A 13,106-nucleotide genomic window follows, 5' to 3' on the forward strand; every position below is an offset into this window, starting at 1 on the left:
TGTCCTGGAGGAGTTCTGGCTGACTTTAGTACCTTCTAACACTTTTTTTTTGTGTACTGGGAATGATCAGAGGAAAGTCCCCAACCAATCTGCATTGGGCATTTTTCTTGAATTGCAAAACATCATTTTGTAGCATACTTTGATCTTGGTTCTTTTCTGCCAAGGTGTATTAGTTGTCCTTTGGGAAGCGAAATAGGAGTTACTCTTGTCCTGTTGATTCAGGAAAGATTATTCCCTTTGCAATATTGCAAGTTCTTGTGATATTGTGGGAGAAAACAACTTAATTGCATATTTCAGCAAGCTATTCCTCTTTCTCATGAATAAGTTGAGAGGAATTCTCTCTTGCCATCCCTTTCGTTTTCCCTCCCTCCGTCTCCAAGGTCCATGGGGACCCAAAAAGTCAAGGTGGCACCTCAAGCATTTTTGTGCTTGCTGTCTACACAAACACATAAAAGAAGGCATAGGCCTTCAATTGAACACGATCTCAACTATTTTTTGTTCCCCCTCACCAGGGATGAAATTCAAAAAATTTCCATACCGGCTCTGTGGGTGTGGCTTGGTGATCATGTGACTGGGTGGGTGGGCATGACCAAGTTGATGTCACTTCTTTGTCCTTAATGAAGATATACTAATTATTATACACACAAAAAATAAAAGAGGTACACAAATGCTTACATAAGAGTAATAAGACTCTTATTGCTCTTATGTAAGTATTTGTGTAACTCTTTTATTGTTTTGTGTATAATTGATATATCTTCTCTTTGATTTTCACCCCGATCTATCTACTTATTTCCCCAATCTGGTGCTTTCCCCTTTTTATTAAACTACATGTTCCAGCATCCTCGTAACCTCGGGCTTAACAGGAGTTTCTGTGTACTTAATAAAGTAGACAAGAACTGATAGAGGGGTATTGTTTTCCTGTTTGATAAGACTCTTATCTGTGATTAATATGTATATGTATATATACACACATATATATTATATACCTAGGGAAATTAGGGAATTGTGTCTCCAAGGGAAGACTATAACTGAGTCAGCTCGGTTGCCACCAATATTTTGGGTCTTTCCTTTAAAGTCAGTGGCCTCCAAACCTGGCAACTTAAGACTTGGACTTCAACTCCCAGTATTCCCCAGCCAGCATGGGAGAGGGTGTAGGTGGGGCCAGCCAGGAGCTATTTTTTCCAGCTCTGCAAACCAATTCAAATTGTCCCTACCACTTCTCCTGAGCAGGGCTGAGGTGGTTGAAGTCCATCCCTGCTCCTCACCACTGTATTTCCTTTTTTGAAATTCTTTATATTCTTCCAGAGGAGTTTGAATTTAGGGAACAGAAAAAAATGGTCTCAGCTAAGGACTGAATCTGTACTGATGTGAAAATCAGTCCAAATCTTTCATCTTCAGCCTCAAATGTTACTAATGTTTCCCCCTTTTAAAGCTGTAATCCGTGCAATGACTTCAGACTTCACCCAAATATGAGTATAGCTCTTTAGGTGCTGCTGGGGTATTTTTTTTTAATGTAACAGGCAGATGTGATTTAAATTTGTAAAAATCTACCTCCCTTGAATCAAAATTAAAGAGTAAACCAGCCAGCAGAACATATAGCAGAATAGAGAGGAAAATCTTCCCAATTCTCTTTAGTCTTTTGAAGTTTCTTCTTTTTTCTCCACTTTCCTCCCCAAAACTTCAGCCTCTCTTTGAATATCTGATTTCTTGGTCTTCTCCAGCTGTTTCCTAACAAATTACATTTTGTCACTTAGAAAAAATACCCAGGAAAGTTTAATATGTTGTCTTTTCAATGCATCAATCTAGATCAACTTCTTTCCTCTAAATTTGTTCCCTATAGTTCACAATGCCAGATTTTTAATACTTTCCCAACCTCTTAAATGTGTTCCTTCTTCTGGGTGATTTCTAGGGGTGCGATTCAGCTGGTTCACATGAAGACCAGCTGGCTGGCATATGTGTGTGTGACAGGACCCAGAAAAGCAGCTGGGGATGGTGCCCCATGCCCACAGAAAGTGCTCTGCATGCCAATTCTGGAATGTGTGTTGTAGGTTCGCCATCACAGTCATAGAGGTTCGTTGAAAGTGTATTATCATATAAACAAGGGAACTGAGTTCCTTAAGTTTATATAATTCTCCTGGGTTACTGGAGCGTTCCAGAATCACCCCATGACATCCTCTATAGAGCAATTGTCTTAAAGGAGACATATGCAATTAAAAGAAAGTGCTAATGCATTTTGTTTGAGTACAAAGTGGGTATGAAAATAGATTAGGCTCTTTCTTTCTTTTTAGTAATTCCTCAAGTTTACAAAATATCATTGGAAGCAAATTTAAATGTATGTCTATTGAAAGAATAATTAAATTAAATCTAAAAAATATATATTAAATATTTAATTAAAATTAAAAAGATGCATTAGAATTAATTGATTTTAATTATAAATATGAAATTTTAATGAAGTGTTTACAGACTTAAAAGCCATATAAAAGAATTTTCCCTTTAGAGTTAAGGAATTTGAAACAATATAGGTAATTTTTATTAAAATAAATCATGATACTTTGCAAAGATTAATTAGTGTAAATAGAAAAAATATTTCACTTATTACAACAGAGGGAGAAGAAAAAAATGGGACATTTTTTTAAGATGGCAAGGTAATCTGTTTTAAACAAAGATTTTATGCGGTCTTGTTTTGGTTGGGATATTGCTTCTGGTTTTTAGGCTTCAAAAATGAAGTTTGGAATTTAGTTTGAAGGTTTAATAATTGTGTAGTTATAGAATTGGTTTGTAATAATTATAGGTAGTGTAAAACCATGAGATCACAAATGCATGGATATTTTATTGTGTAGGGAAGAGTTGGAAATAAACACTTTTTTCTCCTTTTTTTTCTTTTTCCATCATACATCCTGTCCCCTCTTTTCTTGGTTTAATTTTAATTTTTATTCTATTTTTCCCTTAGTAAACTTTAATCAAACTTCAAAATAATAATTTATAAAGTTGAAACAAATGGCACTATGAAGGGCTGCCTAGGAATCCATAGAATTGATATTATTTAAGGACACATTGAATAAGAAGGAACACCCATTTTCATTTTAATTTTGTTGTTACATTTATAATCAATTGCTCTGTTTTACTAAAAGCTCAAGACAGTTATCATTCCTTGAAACCACAGTAATGTGGTTTTTCACTAATCTAAATTTTGTTGTTTATGCTGCAATGTGTCTGATTCCTATAACTCACTTCATGGGGGGTTTTCTCATGAGTTGTTGCCTGTTATTCAGCTCAGGTCTTATCAAGATGATGTAAAGTTTGGGGGAGAAAATGAGAACCAATAATCCAGCACTTGAGGCTAAAATGGAGAAGATCTCCACAGCCACTGTGTATTTTCCTTTGGTGCTCTGGTAGGCTGGGACTAAAGAGATCCAGACACTGCAAAAGAGAAGCATGCTGAGGGTGATAAACTTGCCTTCGTTGAAACTGTCTGGGAGGTTCCTACCAAGGAAAGCCACTGTAAAGCTGATCATGGCCCAGGACAACGTAGAACATGGCAGTGGAGCCTTCATTGCATTCCAGGACTATTTCTGTAGGCAGAGAGTCCATGTCAAGATCTGGGAAGGGAGCGGAGTTCACCAACCACACTGTGCAAAGAGTAGTTTGAATGAAAGAGCAGGAAAGCACTATAAAAAGTGCCAGCCTTTTCCCCACCCATGACCTCATCTGAGAGCCTGGCCTAGGACTAGCTAGGACTACAGTGAAGGTTTTGGCCACCACACAAGAAACCGCCACAGAGAAGATGATGCCAAAAGCAGTTTGGCGGAGGAGACAAGTTGCTCTCTGAGGCCGACCAATGAAAAGCAAAGGGCAGAGAAAGGAAAGCAGAAGGGAGGCCAGGAGGGCATAGCTGAGGCCCTGGTTATTGGCCTTGACAATGGCAGTATCCTTGTGCTGAATGAAGACTGCGAGGATCAGAGCTATGATGAAGGAAAATAAAAGAGCAACAATGGCCAAGGTGATCCCCAAAGGCCCATGGAAAAATAGGAAGCTGATCTCTTTTGGAATGCACTGATCCTGGGTTTTGCTGGCATAGTGATCCTCTGGACACTGGTAACAAGAATCCATATCTGAAAAGGAAAAAGTCTATTTAGAAGTTGATGTTTAGGATTAAGAGGAAAAGTTTTGTACTAATATGAATGCCAAAGACAATTATACAATCCCCATTTATATATACATACATACATACATACATACATACATACATACACACACACCACATATATATATATATATATATATATATATATATATATATATATATATATATATATATATATATATATTTGTGGTTTTTTTTATTTGTGCTGATAAATAAATAAAGGGAGACTAGTATAGATCTATTTCAAGCTATTTAGCTCTCATCAGCTAGCCATACCCTTACTGGGATTTGAACCTGGGCTATATGGCATACTGGGCACACTAGGCAGAGATCTTAGCCATTAGGCCACAGGCTCTTATCCGTTTATCAGCGAAGCCAGGGTGAAAGGTATCTATTAGATTTTTACAACCCCTGGTAAGCCCCAATTATGGGAGGAAGCTAACTGCTTCCATCATCTGTCCTTCGGCTCGTCACAAGAGTCCATCACGACAGAAACCCAATATTTTTACTGTTGCCTTTGTTATATTTGTGTTTTTTTTTATTTGTGCTGATAAATAAATAAAGGGATTTGAACCTGTGCCTAGTATGCCATATAGTGGGCATTCCAGCTTTCATGGTGGGCGGTAGGGGTTTGCTATAACTCTGCTTTATAAATTTTATAAAGTAAAGTTACTTCCCTACTTTATAAATCACCATTACTGTGAAACCAGTGGAAGGTTAGAAAATTTTACTACTAACAGAGATACAAAAGTGGGCGGTAGGGATAAAAGGGTTGACTGCCCCTGATGTATTATAACATGGTTGTATAAATGTGCACACTGTTAGACTAATATTTTGTTGAAGCACCTTTTGACTTTAGGGCCGCATCCAGCCTTTTGCTGTAAGAATGTACCAGCATGGCACATCTGATCTTGACAATCTATGCCCACTCTTCCTTGCCAAAGAAGTCCAACTCTGTCATACTGCAAGGGCATCTTCCATGTATTGCCCTCTTCAAGCCACAGATTTTTATTAGATTCCAATATGGAATCTGTCTGGGCCATTTCAAACATTTGTTCTTTTGATAAATCCATTCTTTTGTTGATTTGGAGGATGCCTTTGGTCATAGTCATATTGAAAGAGGAAAATCCTCTTGATTTTCTGCATTGTAGCAGAAGCCTGAAGTCTGTGCCAAAATTGACTGATATGTGGAACTGTTCATAATTCTCTCCACTTTTATTTAACCCAGACATATGAAGAATATAAAAGATTGTTGTCATATATGTAGGACACAATCAATACTTTCCAGAAATCCCTGCAGCTCCTATAATGTGGATGTAAGCCTTTTGGCAGCCTCTTGGATTAGTTTTCTTCTGTGTTTTTCATTAATTTTGGAGGGATATCTAACTATTGGTAATGTTTGTGCCATATTTTCTCCACTTGTTGATGACTGCCTTCACAGTGTTCTATGATATATCCAGTACGTTATAAATTATTTTGTACCCTTCTTCTGACTGAAGCTTTCCTACTATTAAATATCTTTGATGTTTTTATGCTCTTTGCAGATCATAGCTTTTCTTGTAAGAGACAACTGAGTAAATGTCAGAAAAATCCCACTAGAACAGTGTAACTTTATACCAGATAGATTAGAGACATTTGAATGGATGCAGATGTATACTGACTACCAGTTTTCATCAGTTTGAATATGATAAACTTATAGTAAGGTAGGGACACTTATGAAAACACTCCATATGTTTATTGTTATTTCCCCCCATAAAAGATTTCAGTTATTTTTTTCAATTGAGTTGTACAGCTTTCAGACTTAATGTCAATATTGCTAGTGAACATTGTTTGCTAGAGTTTGCCAACAGCTGCTGCAACTACTGATATGGCAGGTTCTTCACTACTTTAATTACAGACTTACCTGCCACCATACTTGATTATGAAACTGTTTTCTTCCTTTTTTCATGACTGTTTTTTCCCTGGATTTGGATAAATACAGAGATTGCAAAGCTTGTGCCACAACATGGACTGCATTGTAAATATTGTAACTCTGTCCACTCATGCGTGTCTCAAACACAGATGTGGGAAGAGTCTCTATCCTCTCCTGTCCAGTACATTTCTTCTCAGACTTCTCTATTTTTGAGTTTGCAAAGAAACAATCAAATGCCTGTTCCCAAAAATCTTTCCGAAAATGATCATGTTTGTTTTTGTTTGGACTTAAGTTCTGAAGAAATTCCTGGAATTCTGGGACCTCCTTTGTGTGAACTGCAAAGGATAAAGCACCGTGTAGGAAATGGATATCCCAAGATTTATGAACAGACATTGAAGTGTAATCTGTCTGAGCAGTTATAAGCCAGATCTTTTTCTTCCTTGGTATATCCTCCACTTCTGAAAACTGGAGGAATGTTCTCAGACCTGCTAAGGACTGAATTTCACCATATAAGATGATCACAATAGCTGTGCTGTTCATGAGAACATGGAATAGATGTAGTCCTTCATCTATGGTATCAATAAAATCACTGTAAAAAGTTACATTTGGTAACTCAGCTATGAATTCAGTGCAGATGCCATGCTCAGAAAATGTGGGGATCACCTCCTGGACAAATTTTTCTCCTTTCTCATCCTTTACAACAAGAATTCCAATCCAGATCCATCTAAAATACAGTAGTAGCTGCAAGAGGCCCTTATGTTGGTGGGATTCAGCTGGAAACATTTGTTGGAAGAAAATTGATTGAGTCTTTTTATCCATGATTGGAGCAGAGCCGTAGGTCAACTACAAAAAGATAAAGATATGCAACTCCAAAGGTCTATGTGAGCCTCTGAAAACATGAATATTCATTTCAGTCTTTGACTGCCTTTGAGTTTATGTAATTAAATACTAGGGTTTTTTTATTCTGAAATATCAACCAAGATGTCACTCCTAAGGTATCACTAAATAGCTTTTCCTCCTAAGGAATCACTAAATACCTAGTCTCATTGTGAATATTTCAGACTTTGAACCTTTGTTCAAAGTTTGGAATTGGGGAATGATTTGCTATGCCAAACATATCCACTATCTGTTCAGAATTACAATTATTCATGTTGTTATGGTGATCCTACCAAGCTAAAAAATAATAACTAGGAATCTGAAAGTTCTATCCTTTTTGCAAACAAAAGCATACAGATGTCTGGGGAATGGTAGTGTATATCTTCAGTATATCTTACCTGAGGAACTTTGTAGGTGCACAATATAGTTGCCATGTGAAGAGCAATGTCAGGTCCCCCAATGACTGCAGCCAAAGTTTTTGGGACCCCACACTTATAGTTAGGGATGAATTTTCCCTGAGTGACAGGGAGCAACATTGAGGCAAAGTAAGTCCAACCTGGACTAAAATGGCTATTAAAAATGTGGAAGCCCAACGTGACATTGGGTAGAATCTGGGGGTTTTCATTGATCTGTTTTACAGTAAAAACTAAGGCCAGGATATGCTGGTAATTTTGAAAAAATATTCTGTAAAATCAAAATTAAAAATGCATTAAGAGTTGTTTACTTCTTATTATGGCACTTACAATTTTTCAATAGAAAAAACATGTAGAATGAGTTTCAGTACACTACTTTTATTATTCATACAAAGTCCTGAAAAACACAAAGCAAAATGCTATCACATATAGTATTCCAGGAACTGCGGTTATTTTTAATAGAAAACAAACCCTGGATCGAAATTGTAAGCATTATTTCTTAAATATGAAAAACGTCCATATCCAACCTCCATTTTTAAATATGGATGAAATTGTTAAATTCATATACCAGAAATATTAAATGAGAAAATTATCATGGGAAATATATCCCCTGAAAACAGTTCAAGCTTCATATGATTTAACAGCAATGTCCAGAACTTGATAATCAAGTGATTTTGTACATACATAAGTCCATCATGAAATCCCTGAGAAGGATGTTGACTGAAATCAATGGGTTTAGAAAATGTAAAGAATACAGAAATAATGCCAGCAATGTTAATCTCTCCAAGCTGATGATGTGTGTGATGAATAGGAGAAAGCTCATCAAAACCACATTGAAGACTAGGATTCTTGCACACAACTTGAAGTATTATTATTAACAGTAACTGTATGAATGCTAACATCTTCCATGAGTGTCTTCTTTTTGTGTACAAATGTCTCTGATATTTGAAGAAGATCAGACTCATCTATCTTCTTGAGACAGAGTATAACATACTATCATATCAACTCACAAAGCTTGGGACTTCTATGCATGAGATGGAATATCATGGGGACAATAAATAATATCTTTCAGGGATATTTATTCCTTTTTCCATGGAGACCCATAGGATTTGGAAGAGACAAACAAGCTAATTCCACTATGATAGAGACAACCAATTTTGTTGTATTTAAGTACAATGACAATAAAGATTATACTTATTACTTATTACACTATCACCCATGTAAACATCTTCAAAACATCTGAGGGTCTCCGGAGGCAAGAACGAATGAAATACAAGACAAAAATAATATCTTAAGATCTATAAAGCAAAATAGAGATAATTATGGGCATATGTATAGGTATCGATTATAGCTACTGTAAATCTATTTTATTCTTCTATCCTATCCTATCCTATCCTATCTTATCCTATCCTATCCTATCCTATCCTTTCTATTCTATTCCATTACTCTACTCTACTCTACTCTACTCTACTCTACTCTACTCTACTCTACTCTACTCTACTCTATTCTACTCACTGAGATCCATAGGATTTGGAAAAACAAGCAGACTAATTCCATGATGATAATTATTTATGTGACAGTGATAGCTATCTTCAAAACATTTGGTGACCTTTTGAGTCAAAAGGGAACGAGCCACAAGAAAAAAATATTGAGATCTATAAACCAAAATAGATATATAGGTACGGGAATATGTACAGGCACTGATAGTAGCTACTATAGATCTGTTCTGTTCTGTCCTATTCCATTACACTCCACTCCACTCTACTCCACTTCACTCTCAATTTTTTTTTAAAAAAAATATATTTATTCGGTAGACCAGGTTCCCTGATAATAAACAGTTCTCAACTCCACTCCATTCTTTCACTACACTAAACCACACTACTCTCCATTCTCTATTCTCCATTCCACTGCAAATATTTTTATGCATTCCTCCAAAAATTGGGATGTTTATTGCAATACTTGTCTGTCATGTAGTTGAATTCTACTATTTCATTTTGGCATATTATCCAGTCAGATAGTAATTTATGAAGACTGCATTGGGAAACAGTCATATGACAGTGTTCTAAGCATACAGCAGAGTAAATATTGGTTTACTAGACACAGAAAAGAGAGGAAAAATCAGTTTTCATAAAGGTTCAAAAATTACTCTCATTAAGTGGCATTTGAAGTACAGGAAGTCCTCTATTAATGACTGCAATTGAGTGCAGACTCATGGTCATAAGTCATGATGGTCATTTCACAGGTCACTGGAAGTTTCCAGCAAAAAAAAATCATAAATAATTCTTGTATGACTGTGGGATGCTGCAAGCACCCATAAATGCGGGACGATTGCTGAGTATTCAACATGTGATCATGTAACCAGAGGAGGGGTGAGTTGGCCATCAGGAGTTAAGTAGCCCTGGAGATTATAACTTTGAACTGACACTAAGGAACTGTAACTAGAGAAGTAATTACAGGTGCCAGTGGTCAATGAAGGAAGTAGGTACTTTTTGTTGTCTGCTTGTGGCCAGCAGAGCTGGACAGAGAGGAGTTTGGGGAGGGACATGGGCCAGTCCTGGAGGCTGAGGAAGGCTTGGATGAGGGCTGTGCATCAGAGGCAGAGATGGGGCCAAGGCCATCTGGAAGTTCTCAGACCTGCCAGAAGAAAAGAACAGATAAGAAATCGCCTGGTACGCCAGTTGCGACCCTACCTGAACCGGGAGGCTCTCACAACAGTCACTCGGGCCCTTGTGACCTCTAGGCTGGAATACTGCAATGTGCTCTACATGGGGCTGCCCTTGAAGAGCATCCGGCGACTTCAGCTCGTCCAGAATGCAGCCGCGCGAGTGATTTTGGGTGCACCTCGGTTCGCCCACATAACACCTATCCTCCGTGAGCTGCGCTGGCTACCTGTTGATCTCCGGGTGCGCTTCAAGGTGCTACTTACCACCCATAAAGCCCTCCATGGTAGTGGATCTGCGTACTTGAGAGACCGCCTCCTGCCAATTACCTCCCTGCGACCTATAAGATCACATAGACTGGGCCTCCTCCGAATACCATCCGCCAGTCAGTGCCGACTGGCAACTACACGGAGGAGGGCCTTTTCAGTAGCGGCTCCGACCCTTTGGAACGATCTCCCCGTGGAGATTCGTACCCTCCCCACCGTCCAGACCTTCCGCACAGCCCTCAAGACCTGGCTATCCCGTCAGGCCTGGGGATAAGATCACAATCTGTCCCCACCCGAATGAAGAATGAATGTTGTGTACTATTTTACTCTTATGTATTGTTTTATGTTTATTGTTTATACCCCCCCTCCCTATTTTATGTAAGCCGCCCTGAGTCCCCTTGGGGAAAAGGGCGGCCTATAAATATTAATAAAATATCTAAAATATCTAAATATCTAAAACTGACTCACAGTCTGGCCTTCACTCTGAAAACTCTTTCGGAAAGAATGCCTCTTAGCTATGCGGGACGGGGCTGGAGCGTAATGGGCTCTTAACTTGTTAATTAAGACTTCCCATGGTAGCGAGTGCACGGGAACAGGCACTGCAAGAGCCCTAGCCGTGGAGAACATCTCCGGGCCACACGAACTTAAAAAATACTTGTTTCCTGTCTGAGGAAATGTCAGTAAAACTGCTTTGAGAAAGCATTCATATGTCTCAAGAAATGCTTCCCAAGATTCCTTGTCCAGCAAAAGCGGCAAAAGGGGGAATCGCTGACATGACGGCATTGTGAGGAAATTTTCTTTTCTTTTAATTTCTTTTCCTTTTCCTTGTTAATCTCCTCAGTATATCTAAGCTCTCTGTGGGTGGGTGTTTTAGAAACCTGATCGCATCCTCGTTGCCAGTGCTTTATTCGAAGCTATTGAGGAACGAGAGCAGGCTTCTGTAACAATCAAGACTTTGTTAACAGAACTAGTTAACCACACAACAAGAACAAACACTCCTTGTCTGACAGCTATTTATATTGTTAGCTGTCAGACAGGCAGCCAATTAGGCGCTTGTTATTTTCCCGCCAGCTGGCAGATGCGCATCAGCCAATAGGGATCTTCTTAGCTTGCCAGTAACTATGCTAGTATGTAACACAGAGAGCTTCTGAAAGTGTGAGGCATTAAATGGCTTGTTTAACCTCAAAGATTACCTGTATTTTCATGAGTTCCCCCAGAAATAAGGATGGATTTGGGTTTTTTTTTTTGCAATAGTTGGTTACCATGTAAGTTTGGCATATGATAGAGTCTGATGCTAACTTGTGAAGACTGCATTGTGAAACACACAAAGGACAGTGTGGGTAAGCCCATAGCAGAGTGAGGATTGGTTTACCAACCACAGAACATAGTAAAATGTTAGCTTTGGTAAGGGCTCAAAGCATAGTGTTAATTTGAAAACTAAAGAATGTAGGAGTCAGAATATGGAACTGAAGAATTAGATAAGAAACAAAACATTTTTTAAAAAACAAGAAAGTTCAGTCGCTTTTTGAAAAAGTACCTTTGAGACAACCTTGACCTGGATGATTGTAAATCTCTATAGAAATTGAGTCGAAATAGAGTTTGGTTTAACTCTCTTAGAGTTAGTGTGAGTCACTTCTCTACTAATCTCTACCATTTAACCTATGTTGTACTCCTTTTATATAACATTTTAACTACAGGAAGTCCTTATTCTGTGAACATAACTGAGCTCATAATTATGGTGATCTCTCATGACAGTCATTAAGCAGGTCACTTCATGACTGGGTTCAATTTTACATTTTTTCTTTATAGATGAAAAGTGAAAGTGGTGATCATTAAGCAAATCCATCATTTGCCATGAATAAGTTTTTGTTAGAAATTAGAAGTTTCCAGAAAAACCCACCATAAATGACTGTTGGATGCTGAAAATATCCTTTAACGTGGGCAGATTACTGAGAATTTAAAATGTTGTGTAAATGAAAGGTTCAGGATGCAGTAATCAGGCAATAGCTCGTTTAAGTAAACTTCTTTATTTAACAACAGAGAACTCCAACTCTAAACCCCAAAGAAATGTGAAGCACAATTCGTGGTCGATAGCTCCTTTAAATACCCCACTGTCAATTGCGACTGTCCAATCAACAACAAACATTCCTACCACTAAAATGACAACCAATCAACATCTTAATACTCAACACTCCTTTCCGGTAAATTCGTGCAAGCGTACTCCTGAAGATATGCTGCCCGGCACCTGATTTGGCCTGACCTCTGCAGTCTATCTTCACCACTGGCCCACCTGGGCCTGGGGAGGGTTGGTATGGTTTGATGTTCCAGTTAGGTGTCATAGGCCGCACTTCCAACTCCTCCAGTCTTTGACCTGCTTCCAGAATCTGCCAATGTTCGACTTCCTGCTGGCACACAACTCCAACCTGCATCCTTGCCTCCTCTGGACCTAGACCTGCACCAAACAGTAAGTCTCCATTCACCTCCTCTTCTTGGTCATCAGTCATGCGCGCTTCATCCCTTCCCATAGCTTGGGTAGGCTGCCAATCGTCCTCCAGATTCACACTGGAGTTCTGTCTCTCTACGCCACTCTCCTCATTCCCTGCCATGTTTGCTGGTGTTGTCCGGCTCCTCAAATGATCAATGTGGCACTTCCATGTCCATCCATCCGACAAGTCCACCCTATATGAACAAGGTCCAGTTATTCACACAATCTTGCCAGGTGGCCATAATGGCTGCCCCCCCCCAATTTTTTTTGCATAAACCAGGTTCCCTAAAGCAAACACCCATTGTCCTCCTGTAGCATCAAGGGGTTTCACTGGGGAGAAATTATGGTAT

Source organism: Thamnophis elegans, chromosome Z (genome assembly GCF_009769535.1).
Source record: "Thamnophis elegans isolate rThaEle1 chromosome Z, rThaEle1.pri, whole genome shotgun sequence".
NCBI classification, from domain to species: Eukaryota; Metazoa; Chordata; class Lepidosauria; order Squamata; family Colubridae; genus Thamnophis; species Thamnophis elegans.